This window comes from Anomaloglossus baeobatrachus, chromosome 1 (assembly GCF_048569485.1).
Source record: "Anomaloglossus baeobatrachus isolate aAnoBae1 chromosome 1, aAnoBae1.hap1, whole genome shotgun sequence".
NCBI lineage: Eukaryota > Metazoa > Chordata > Amphibia > Anura > Aromobatidae > Anomaloglossus > Anomaloglossus baeobatrachus.
In genome coordinates this window covers 749,264,161-749,278,000 of record NC_134353.1, presented here as the reverse complement: position 1 = coordinate 749,278,000, position 13,840 = coordinate 749,264,161, and the positions used below count along the sequence as shown (strand labels likewise).

General features: G+C 48.0%; 1 protein-coding gene across 1 annotated transcript in view; it reads right to left on the bottom strand.

The window, feature by feature from the left end:
* FAM216A (family with sequence similarity 216 member A) overlaps nucleotides 1-13,840 on the bottom strand; it is a 68,482-nt gene that overhangs the window by 42,342 nt on the left and 12,300 nt on the right. The window lies entirely within an intron of this gene.

Genomic DNA, 13,840 nt, shown 5'->3' with positions numbered 1-13,840 from the left:
GCTGTGGGAACCGTCATACAGTGTACAGAGAGATGTGGGGACCATCATACTGGATATAGGGAACTGTAGGAACCATCATATTGTAGATAGGGAGCTGTAGGGATCATCGTACTGTACATAGGAAGCTGCAGGGACCATCAAAGAGTGTGTAGAGAGGTTGCAGGGAACATCATACAGTGTATAGAGCTGTAAAGACCATCACACAGTGTACAGAGCGCTGTGGAGACCATCATACAGTATATATAGAGCTGTAGGGACCATCATACAGTGTACAGGGAGCTGTGGATACCAACATACTGAATATAGGGAGCTGTGGGCACCATCATACATTGTACATAGAGCTGTGGAGACTATTATAGAGTGTATAGGGAGCTGTAGGGACCATCATACAGTATATAGAGAGTTGTGTGAACCATCATAACGTGTATAGGAAGCTACAGGGACCACCATACAGTATACAGGGAGCTATCTGATTCATCATCCAGTGTATAACAAGCTGTGGAGACCATCATACAGTGTACAGAGAGCTGTGGGGACCATCATACAGTGTATAACAAGCTGTGGGGACCATCATACAGTGTACAGAGAGCTGTGGAGACCATCATACTGTGTACAGAGAGCTGTGGAGACCATCATACAGTGTACAGAGAGCTGTGGAAACCATCATACAGTGTACAGAGAGCTGTGGAAACCATCATACAGTGTACAGAGAGCTGTGGGGAACATAATACAATGTACAGAGAGCTGTGGGGACCATCATACAGTGTACAGAGAGCTGTGGGGACCATCATACAGTGTACAGAGAGCTGTGGGGACCATCATACAGTGTACAGAGAGCTGTGGGAACCATCATACAATGTACAGAGAGCTGTGGGGACCATCATACAATGTACAGAGAGCTGTGGAGACCATCATACAGTGTACAGAGAGCTGTGGAGACCATCATACAGTGTACAGAGAGCTGTGGAGACCATCATACAGTGTACAGAGAGCTGTGGGGACCATCATACAGTGTACAGAGAGCTGTGGAGACCATCATACAGTGTACAGGGAGCTGTGGGGAACATAATACAATGTACAGAGAGCTGTGGGAACCATCATACAGTGTACAGAGAGCTGTGGGGAACATAATACAATGTACAGAGAGCTGTGGGGACCATCATACAGTGTACAGAGAGCTGTGGGGACCATCATACAGTGTACAGAGAGCTGTGGGGACCATCATACAGTGTACAGAGAGCTGTGGGAACCATCATACAATGTACAGAGAGCTGTGGGGACCATCATACAATGTACAGAGAGCTGTGGAGACCATCATACAGTGTACAGAGAGCTGTGGAGACCATCATACAGTGTACAGAGAGCTGTGGAGACCATCATACAGTGTACAGAGAGCTGTGGGGACCATCATACAGTGTACAGAGAGCTGTGGAGACCATCATACAGTGTACAGGGAGCTGTGGGGAACATAATACAATGTACAGAGAGCTGTGGGAACCATCATACAGTGTACAGAGAGCTGTGGGGACCATCATACAGTGTACAGAGAGCTGTGGGGACCATCATACAGTGTACAGAGAGCTGTGGAGACCATCATACAGTGTACAGAGAGCTGTGGAGACCATCATACAGTGTACAGAGAGCTGTGGAGACCATCATACAGTGTACAGAGAGCTGTGGAGACCATCATACAGTGTACAGAGAGCTGTGGGGAACATAATACAATGTACAGAGAGCTGTGGGGACCATCATACAGTGTACAGAGAGCTGTGGGGACCATCATACAGTGTACAGAGAGCTGTGGGGACCATCATACAGTGTACAGAGAGCTGTGGGAACCATCATACAATGTACAGAGAGCTGTGGGGACCATCATACAATGTACAGAGAGCTGTGGAGACCATCATACAGTGTACAGAGAGCTGTGGAGACCATCATACAGTGTACAGAGAGCTGTGGAGACCATCATACAGTGTACAGAGAGCTGTGGGGACCATCATACAGTGTACAGAGAGCTGTGGAGACCATCATACAGTGTACAGGGAGCTGTGGGGAACATAATACAATGTACAGAGAGCTGTGGGAACCATCATACAGTGTACAGAGAGCTGTGGGGACCATCATACAGTGTACAGAGAGCTGTGGGGACCATAATACAGTGTACAGAGAGCTGTGGAGACCATCATACAGTGTACAGAGAGCTGTGGAGACCATCATACAGTGTACAGAGAGCTGTGGGGACCATCATACAGTGTACAGAGAGCTGTGGGGACCATCATACAGTGTACAGGGAGCTATCTGATTCATCATACAGTGTATAACAAGCTGTAGGGACCATTATACAGTGTACAGAGAGCTGTGGGAACCATCATACAGTGTACAGAGAGCTGTGGGGACCATCATACAGTGTACAGAGAGCTGTGGGGACCATCATACAGTGTACAGAGAGCTGTCGAGACCATCATACAGTGTACAGAGAGCCGTGGAGACCATCATACAGTGTACAGAGAGCTGTGGAGACCATCATACAGTGTACAGAGAGCTGTGGAGACCATCATACAGTGTACAGAGAGCTGTGGGGACCATCATACAGTGTACAGAGAGCTGTGGGGACCATCATACAGTGTACAGAGAGCTGTGGGAACCATCATACAATGTACAGAGAGCTGTGGGGACCATCATACAGTGTACAGAGAGCCGTGGAGACCATCATACAGTGTACAGAGAGCCGTGGAGACCATCATACAGTGTACAGGGAGCCATGGAGACCATCATACAGTGTACAGAGAGCCGTGGAGACCATCATACAGTGTACAGAGATCTGTGGGGACCATCATACAGTGTACAGAGAGCTGTGGAGACCATCATACAGTGTACAGAGAGCTGTGGGGACCATCATACAGTGTACAGAGAGCTGTGGAGACCATCATACAGTGTACAGAGAGCTGTGGAGACCATCATACAGTGTACTGAGAGCTGTGGAGACCATCATACAGTGTACAGAGAGCTGTGGGGACCATCATACAGTGTACAGAGAGCTGTGGGGACCATCATACAGTATACGGATAGCTGTGGGAACCATCATACAATGTACAGAGAGCAGTGGGGACCATCATACAGTGTACTGAGAGCTGTGGAGACCATCATACAGTGTACAGAGAGCTGTGGGGACCATCATACAGTGTACAGAGAGCTGTGGGGACCATCATACAGTATACGGAGAGCTGTGGGAACCATCATACAATGTACAGAGAGCTGTGGGGACCATCATACAGTGTACAGAGAGCTGTGGAGACCATCATACAGTGTACAGAGAGCCGTGGAGACCATCATACAGTGTACAGAGAGCCGTGGAGACCATCATACAGTGTACAGAGAGCCGTGGAGACCATCATACAGTGTACAGAGAGCTGTGGAGACCATCATACAGTGTACAGAGAGCTGTGGAGACCATCATACAGTGTACAGAGAGCTGTGGAGACCATCATACAGTGTACAGAGAGCTGTGGGGACCATCATACAGTGTACAGAGAGCTGTGGGGACCATCATACAGTGTACAGAGAGCTGTGGAGACCATCATACAGTGTATAACAAGCTGTGGGGACCATCATACAGTGTACAGAGAGCTGTGGGAACCATCATACAATGTACAGAGAGCTGTGGGGACCATCATACAGTGTACAGAGAGCTGTGGAGACCATCATACAGTGTACAGAGAGCTGTGGGGACCATCATACAGTGTACAGAGAGCTGTGGGGACCATCATACAGTGTACAGAGAGCTGTGAAGACCATCATACAGTGTACAGAGAGCTGTGGAGACCATCATACAGTGTATAACAAGCTGTGGGGACCATCATACAGTGTACAGAGAGCTGTGGGAACCATCATACAATGTACAGAGAGCTGTGGGGACCATCATACAGTGTACAGAGAGCTGTGGGAACCATCCTACAATGTACAGAGAGCTGTGGGGACCATCATACAGTGTACAGAGAGCTGTGGGGACCATCATACAGTGTACAGAGAGCTGTGGGGACCATCATACAGTGTACAGGGAGCTATCTGATTCATCATACAGTGTATAACAAGCTGTGGGGACCATCATACAGTGTACAGAGAGCTGTGGGGACCATCATACAGTGTACAGAGAGCTGTGGGGACCATCATACAGTGTACAGAGAGCTGTCGAGACCATCATACAGTGTACAGAGAGCCGTTGAGACCATCATACAGTGTACAGAGAGCTGTGGAGACCATCATACAGTGTACAGAGAGCTGTGGAGACCATCATACAGTGTACAGAGAGCTGTGGAGACCATCATACAGTGTACAGAGAGCTGTGGGGACCATCATACAGTGTACAGAGAGCTGTGGGGACCATCATACAGTGTACAGAGAGCTGTGAAGACCATCATACAGTGTACAGAGAGCTGTGGAGACCATCATACAGTGTATAACAAGCTGTGGGGACCATCATACAGTGTACAGAGAGCTGTGGGAACCATCATACAATGTACAGAGAGCTGTGGGGACCATCATACAGTGTACAGAGAGCTGTGGGAACCATCCTACAATGTACAGAGAGCTGTGGGGACCATCATACAGTGTACAGAGAGCTGTGGGGACCATCATACAGTGTACAGAGAGCTGTGGGGACCATCATACAGTGTACAGGGAGCTATCTGATTCATCATACAGTGTATAACAAGCAGTGGGGACCATCATACAGTGTACAGAGAGCTGTGGGGACCATCATACAGTGTACAGAGAGCTGTGGGGACCATCATACAGTGTACAGAGAGCTGTGAAGACCATCATACAGTGTACAGAGAGCTGTGGAGACCATCATACAGTGTATAACAAGCTGTGGGGACCATCATACAGTGTACAGAGAGCTGTGGGAACCATCATACAGTGTACAGAGAGCTGTGGGGACCATCATACAGTGTACAGAGAGCTGTGGGGACCATCATACAGTGTACAGAGAGCTGTGGGCACCATCATACAGTGTACAGGGAGCTATCTGATTCATCATACAGTGTATAACAAGCTGTAGGGACCATTATACAGTGTACAGAGAGCTGTGGGGACCATCATACAGTGTACAGAGAGCTGTGGGGACCATCATACAGTGTACAGAGAGCTGTCGAGACCATCATACAGTGTACAGAGAGCCGTGGAGACCATCATACAGTGTACAGAGAGCTGTGGAGACCATCATACAGTGTACAGAGAGCTGTGGAGACCATCATACAGTGTACAGAGAGCTGTGGGGACCATCATACAGTGTACAGAGAGCTGTGGGAACCATCATACAATGTACAGAGAGCTGTGGGGACCATCATACAGTGTACAGAGAGCCGTGGAGACCATCATACAGTGTACAGAGAGCCGTGGAGACCATCATACAGTGTACAGGGAGCCATGGAGACCATCATACAGTGTACAGAGAGCCGTGGAGACCATCATACAGTGTACAGAGAGCTGTGGGAACCATCATACAATGTACAGAGAGCTGTGGGGACCATCATACAGTGTACAGAGAGCTGTGGAGACCATCATACAGTGTACAGAGAGCTGTGGGGACCATCATACAGTGTACAGAGAGCTGTGGGGACCATCATACAGTGTACAGGGAGCTATCTGATTCATCATACAGTGTATAACAAGCTGTAGGGACCATTATACAGTGTACAGAGAGCTGTGGGGACCATCATACAGTGTACAGAGAGCTGTGGGGACCATCATACAGTGTACAGAGAGCTGTCGAGACCATCATACAGTGTACAGAGAGCCGTGGAGACCATCATACAGTGTACAGAGAGCTGTGGAGACCATCATACAGTGTACAGAGAGCTGTGGAGACCATCATACAGTGTACAGAGAGCTGTGGGGACCATCATACAGTGTACAGAGAGCTGTGGGGACCATCATACAGTGTACAGAGAGCTGTGGGAACCATCATACAATGTACAGAGAGCTGTGGGGACCATCATACAGTGTACAGAGAGCCGTGGAGACCATCATACAGTGTACAGAGAGCCGTGGAGACCATCATACAGTGTACAGGGAGCCATGGAGACCATCATACAGTGTACAGAGAGCCGTGGAGACCATCATACAGTGTACAGAGAGCTGTGGGGACCATCATACAGTGTACAGAGAGCTGTGGAGACCATCATACAGTGTACAGAGAGCTGTGGGGACCATCATACAGTGTACAGAGAGCTGTGGAGACCATCATACAGTGTACAGAGAGCTGTGGAGACCATCATACAGTGTACTGAGAGCTGTGGAGACCATCATACAGTGTACAGAGAGCTGTGGGGACCATCATACAGTGTACAGAGAGCTGTGGGGACCATCATACAGTATACGGATAGCTGTGGGAACCATCATACAATGTACAGAGAGCTGTGGGGACCATCATACAGTGTACTGAGAGCTGTGGAGACCATCATACAGTGTACAGAGAGCTGTGGGGACCATCATACAGTGTACAGAGAGCTGTGGGGACCATCATACAGTATACGGAGAGCTGTGGGAACCATCATACAATGTACAGAGAGCTGTGGGGACCATCATACAGTGTACAGAGAGCTGTGGAGACCATCATACAGTGTACAGAGAGCCGTGGAGACCATCATACAGTGTACAGAGAGCCGTGGAGACCATCATACAGTGTACAGAGAGCCGTGGAGACCATCATACAGTGTACAGAGAGCTGTGGAGACCATCATACAGTGTACAGAGAGCTGTGGAGACCATCATACAGTGTACAGAGAGCTGTGGAGACCATCATACAGTGTACAGAGAGCTGTGGGGACCATCATACAGTGTACAGAGAGCTGTGGGGACCATCATACAGTGTACAGAGAGCTGTGAAGACCATCATACAGTGTACAGAGAGCTGTGGAGACCATCATACAGTGTATAACAAGCTGTGGGGACCATCATACAGTGTACAGAGAGCTGTGGGAACCATCATACAATGTACAGAGAGCTGTGGGGACCATCATACAGTGTACAGAGAGCTGTGGAGACCATCATACAGTGTACAGAGAGCTGTGGGGACCATCATACAGTGTACAGAGAGCTGTGGGGACCATCATACAGTGTACAGAGAGCTGTGAAGACCATCATACAGTGTACAGAGAGCTGTGGAGACCATCATACAGTGTATAACAAGCTGTGGGGACCATCATACAGTGTACAGAGAGCTGTGGGAACCATCATACAATGTACAGAGAGCTGTGGGGACCATCATACAGTGTACAGAGAGCTGTGAAGACCATCATACAGTGTACAGAGAGCTGTGGAGACCATCATACAGTGTATAACAAGCTGTGGGGACCATCATACAGTGTACAGAGAGCTGTGGGAACCATCATACAATGTACAGAGAGCTGTGGGGACCATCATACAGTGTACAGAGAGCTGTGGGAACCATCCTACAATGTACAGAGAGCTGTGGGGACCATCATACAGTGTACAGAGAGCTGTGGGGACCATCATACAGTGTACAGAGAGCTGTGGGGACCATCATACAGTGTACAGGGAGCTATCTGATTCATCATACAGTGTATAACAAGCTGTGGGGACCATCATACAGTGTACAGAGAGCTGTGGGGACCATCATACAGTGTACAGAGAGCTGTGGGGACCATCATACAGTGTACAGAGAGCTGTCGAGACCATCATACAGTGTACAGAGAGCCGTGGAGACCATCATACAGTGTACAGAGAGCTGTGGAGACCATCATACAGTGTACAGAGAGCTGTGGAGACCATCATACAGTGTACAGAGAGCTGTGGAGACCATCATACAGTGTACAGAGAGCTGTGGGGACCATCATACAGTGTACAGAGAGCTGTGGGGACCATCATACAGTGTACAGAGAGCTGTGAAGACCATCATACAGTGTACAGAGAGCTGTGGAGACCATCATACAGTGTATAACAAGCTGTGAGGACCATCATACAGTGTACAGAGAGCAGTGGGAACCATCATACAATGTACAGAGAGCTGTGGGGACCATCATACAGTGTACAGAGAGCTGTGGGAACCATCCTACAATGTACAGAGAGCTGTGGGGACCATCATACAGTGTACAGAGAGCTGTGGGGACCATCATACAGTGTACAGAGAGCTGTGGGGACCATCATACAGTGTACAGGGAGCTATCTGATTCATCATACAGTGTATAACAAGCTGTGGGGACCATCATACAGTGTACAGAGAGCTGTGGGGACCATCATACAGTGTACAGAGAGCTGTGGGGACCATCATACAGTGTACAGAGAGCTGTCGAGACCATCATACAGTGTACAGAGAGCCGTGGAGACCATCATACAGTGTACAGAGAGCTGTGGAGACCATCATACAGTGTACAGAGAGCTGTGGAGACCATCATACAGTGTACAGAGAGCTGTGGAGACCATCATACAGTGTACAGAGAGCTGTGGGGACCATCATACAGTGTACAGAGAGCTGTGGGGACCATCATACAGTGTACAGAGAGCTGTGAAGACCATCATACAGTGTACAGAGAGCTGTGGAGACCATCATACAGTGTATAACAAGCTGTGGGGACCATCATACAGTGTACAGAGAGCTGTGGGAACCATCATACAGTGTACAGAGAGCTGTGGGGACCATCATACAGTGTACAGAGAGCTGTGGGAACCATCATACAATGTACAGAGAGCTGTGGGGACCATCATACAGTGTACAGAGAGCTGTGGGGACCATCATACAGTGTACAGGGAGCTATCTGATTCATCATACAGTGTATAACAAGCTGTGGGGACCATCATACAGTGTACAGAGAGCTGTGGGGACCATCATACAGTGTACAGAGAGCTGTGGGGACCATCATACAGTGTACAGAGAGCTGTCGAGACCATCATACAGTGTACAGAGAGCCGTGGAGACCATCATACAGTGTACAGAGAGCTGTGGAGACCATCATACAGTGTACAGAGAGCCGTGGAGACCATCATACAGTGTACAGAGAGCTGTGGAGACCATCATACAGTGTACAGAGAGCTGTGGGGACCATCATACAGTATACGGAGAGCTGTGGGAACCATCATACAATGTACAGAGAGCTGTGGGGACCATCATACAGTGTACAGAGAGCTGTGGAGACCATCATACAGTGTACAGAGAGCCGTGGAGACCATCATACAGTGTACAGAGAGCCGTGGAGACCATCATACAGTGTACAGAGAGCTGTGGAGACCATCATACAGTGTACAGAGAGCTGTGGAGACCATCATACAGTGTACAGAGAGCCGTGGAGACCATCATACAGTGTACAGAGAGCCGTGGAGACCATCATACAATGTACAGAGAGCTGTGGAGACCATCATACAGTGTACAGAGAGCTGTGGAGACCATCATACAGTGTACAGAGAGCTGTGGAGACCATCATACAGTGTACAGAGAGCTGTGGGGACCATCATACAGTGTACAGAGAGCTGTGGGGACCATCATACAGTGTACAGAGAGCTGTGAAGACCATCATACAGTGTACAGAGAGCTGTGAAGACCATCATACAGTGTACAGAGAGCTGTGGAGACCATCATACAGTGTATAACAAGCTGTGGGGACCATCATACAGTGTACAGAGAGCTGTGGAGACCATCATACAGTGTACAGAGAGCTGTGGAGACCATCATACAGTGTACAGGGAGCTGTGGGGACCATCATACAGTGTACAGAGAGCTGTGGGGACCATCATACAGTGTACAGAGAGCTGTGGGGACCATCATACAGTGTACAGAGAGCTGTGGGGACCATCATACAGTGTACAGAGAGCTGTGAAGACCATCATACAGTGTACAGAGAGCTGTGGAGACCATCATACAGTGTATAACAAGCTGTGGGGACCATCATACAGTGTACAGAGAGCTGTGGGAACCATCATACAATGTACAGAGAGCTGTGGGGACCATCATACAGTTTACAGAGAGCTGTGGGAACCATCATACAATGTACAGAGAGCTGTGGGGACCATCATACAGTGTACAGGGAGCTATCTGATTCATCATACAGTGTATAACAAGCTGTGGAGACCATCATACAGTGTACAGAGAGCTGTGGAGACCATCATACAGTGTACAGAGAGCCGTGGAGACCATCATACAGTGTACAGAGAGCTGTGGAGACCATCATACAGTGTACAGAGAGCTGTGGAGACCATCATACAGTGTACAGAGAGCTGTGGGGACCATCATACAGTGTACAGAGAGCCGTGGGGACCATCATACAGTGTACAGAGAGCCGTGGAGACCATCATACAGTGTACAGAGAGCTGTGGGGACCATCATACAGTGTACACAGAGCTGTGGAGACCATCATACAGTGTACAGAGAGCCGTGGAGACCATCATACAGTGTACAGAGAGCTGTGGGGACCATCATACAGTGTACAGAGAGCTGTGGAGACCATCATACAGTGTATAACAAGCTGTGGAGACCATCATACAGTGTACAGAGAGCCGTGGGAACCATCATACAGTGTAGCGGGAGCTGTAGGGATCATCATACAGTGTACAGAGAGCTGTGGAGACCATCATACAGTGTACAGAGAGCTGTGGGGACCATCATACAGTGTATAACAAGCTGTGGAGACCATCATACAGTGTACAGAGAGCTGTGGGGACCATCATACAGTGTACAGAGAGCTGTGGGGACCATCATACAGTGTACAGAGAGCTGTGGAGACCATCATACAGTGTACAGAGAGCTGTGGAGACCATCATACAGTGTATAACAAGCTGTGGGGACCATCATACAGTGTACAGAGAGCTGTGGGGACCATCATACAGTGTACAGAGAGCTGTGGGGACCATCATACAGTGTACAGAGAGCTGTGGGGACCATCATACAGTGTACAGAGAGCTGTGGAGACCATCATACAGTGTAAAGAGAGCTGTGGGGACCATCATACAGTGTACAGAGAGCTGTGGAGACCATCATACAGTGTATAACAAGCTGTGGGGACCATCATACAGTGTACAGAGAGCTGTGGGGACCATCATACAGTGTATAACAAGCTGTGGGGACCATCATACAGTGTACAGAGAGCTGTGGGGACCATCATACAGTGTACAGAGAGCTGTGGGGACCATCATACAGTGTACAGAGAGCTGTGGGGACCATCATACAGTGTACAGAGAGCTGTGGAGACCATCATACAGTGTACAGAGAGCTGTGGGGACCATCATACAGTGTAGCGGTAGCTGTAGGGATCATCATACAGTGTACAGAGAGCTGTGGGGACCATCATACAGTGTACAGAGAGCTGTGGAGACCATCATACAGTGTACAGAGAGCTGTGGGGACCATCATACAGTGTAGCGGTAGCTGTGGGGACCATCATACAGTGTACAGAGAGCTGTGGGGACCATCATACAGTGTACAGAGAGCTGTGGAGACCATCATACAGTGTACAGAGAGCTGTGGAGACCATCATACAGTGTATAACAAGCTGTGGGGACCATCATACAGTGTACAGAGAGCTGTGGGGACCATCATACAGTGTATAACAAGCTGTGGGGACCATCATACAGTGTACAGTGAGCTGTGGGGACCATCATACAGTGTACAGAGAGCTGTGGGGACCATCATACAGTGTAGCGGTAGCTGTGGGGACCATCATACAGTGTACAGAGAGCTGTGGGGACCATCATACAGTGTACAGAGAGCTGTGGAGACCATCATACAGTGTACAGAGAGCTGTGGAGACCATCATACAGTGTATAACAAGCTGTGGGGACCATCATACAGTGTACAGAGAGCTGTGGGGACCATCATACAGTGTATAACAAGCTGTGGGGACCATCATACAGTGTACAGTGAGCTGTGGGGACCATCATACAGTGTACAGAGAGCTGTGGGGACCATCATACAGTGTACAGAGAGCTGTGGGGACCATCATACAGTGTACAGAGAGCTGTGGAGACCATCATACAGTGTACAGAGAGCTGTGGGGACCATCATACAGTGTAGCGGTAGCTGTAGGGATCATCATACAGTGTACAGAGAGCTGTGGGACTATCATACATGATATAGGGGGTTGGAGACACTAAACTCATTATTTCTTTTACATGGGTGCGTTATTAGTTTTGTTTGGGGATTTCCAGGGGAATTATTACATTTTTGGGGAGGCACTGTTACTTAAAGGGGATACTCAACAGTTTTTTGTGCCTGAAGAGGCATTTTGGTTATTACAACTTTCAAATGAGCATATTGGGCATTATTACTTGCTAGGTAGCACAATGGTGGCTGTACTACTTTCTATCGGACAGGATTACGTTTAGAGGCCCCCTGGTGCACGGTTGTGTAGCATTAATTGCTAGAGCAGTAATTATAGCAATGACATCATTTTTGAAGTATTAGTGTGACTGTTTCTCGCCAGAAGAGCGGGCAGGGTGGTGAGTGTGTGCAGGTGTGGAATCAATGAGAACGGTGATGGATATGTGAGCAGTCAGGTGTCTCTGTAGTCTCTGCAGATGAGTCCTGGCTGGAAGAGGGTGTCATGTCCGACCAGATGAAAAAGATGAGAAAGTGAAGGATTCCATCAGAAAGAACATCCACTGTAAGATACTTTACTGTATATACCTGTGCAGTAATCTCTGGAATATGGTTGGCAGGACTAATATCTACCACTATACGGTCACCATATGGCGGTAATATCAGTCTTTTTAATAGCACTTTATCTATGTTTAGTAACAGATGAATACATTTCAGTCATTATGTAGTGTAGGTGTATGGTGGTATTATTGGCCTTTGTATAATGTGCGTTGTTTTGTAGAGGTAATGGTCATATTATAATATTACGTATTCACTATCTAGTGTAATGGTAGTGGACATTGTGTATTGGTATTATTTTACCCTTGTATAGTAGTAATTTTGGTAATATTTGATTTGTATAGTGTGTTTAAAGGCCGCTTTACACACAATGATAACGTTAGCGATGTGACACGCGCAGATCGTTGCTACGATTTGCCGAGATCGCTCATAGGTCGTTTAGTAGCGGTCACACATACCCATCTCACAAACGACGCAACATCGTTCAGCGATATATTGTTTGACAAAGGCGGTCGTGTGGAGACCATCACACAGCATTCCTCCCAACGATTCCGGCAATGACAGGCGTATAATTGTCCATAGCATACACCCTGGCGTTACACCAATCAGAGCGGAGGAGGCGTGGAGCACTGCTCATAACGACACGTCCGCGTCACTGATGACGGACGCACTAACGATGTTGTTCGTTAGGTATCACACGCAACGACGTCACTAACGACGATGGATGTGCGTCACGAAAACCGTGACCCCGACGACATATCGTCAGATAAATCGTAGCGTGTAACGGGGCCTTTAGTGTTGGCAACGGTAATTATATATGCATAGATCTTCTTTTAAGTAGTGGGGAGGTTGTATATATGTACTTTAGGGCTTAGGCCCCTGATCTTTTAGGACACTAGCAACGTGCCTGGCATGCGGTGAGTTTTTTAACTCAATATTTGTAGCCAAAACCAGGAGTGCAATAATCAGATGAGAAGTATAATAAAAACACGGGCACCACTTCTGTATTTATCACCCACTCCTGGCTTTGGCTACAAATACTGAGGAAAAACACTCACCAAATACTTAAGGTGTCTAACGTTATGTACTGAGCATGTCCCAGACAATTTCGGACAGTCGGAGGATGATATCTGAGGCACAGTGCGTTTTTTGCGCATTTTTCGGGTGCGTTTTTCTGTTTTTGGGCTCCAAACTGTATGACTCTGCTTCCCCAGCAAAGCCTATGACTTTTCATTT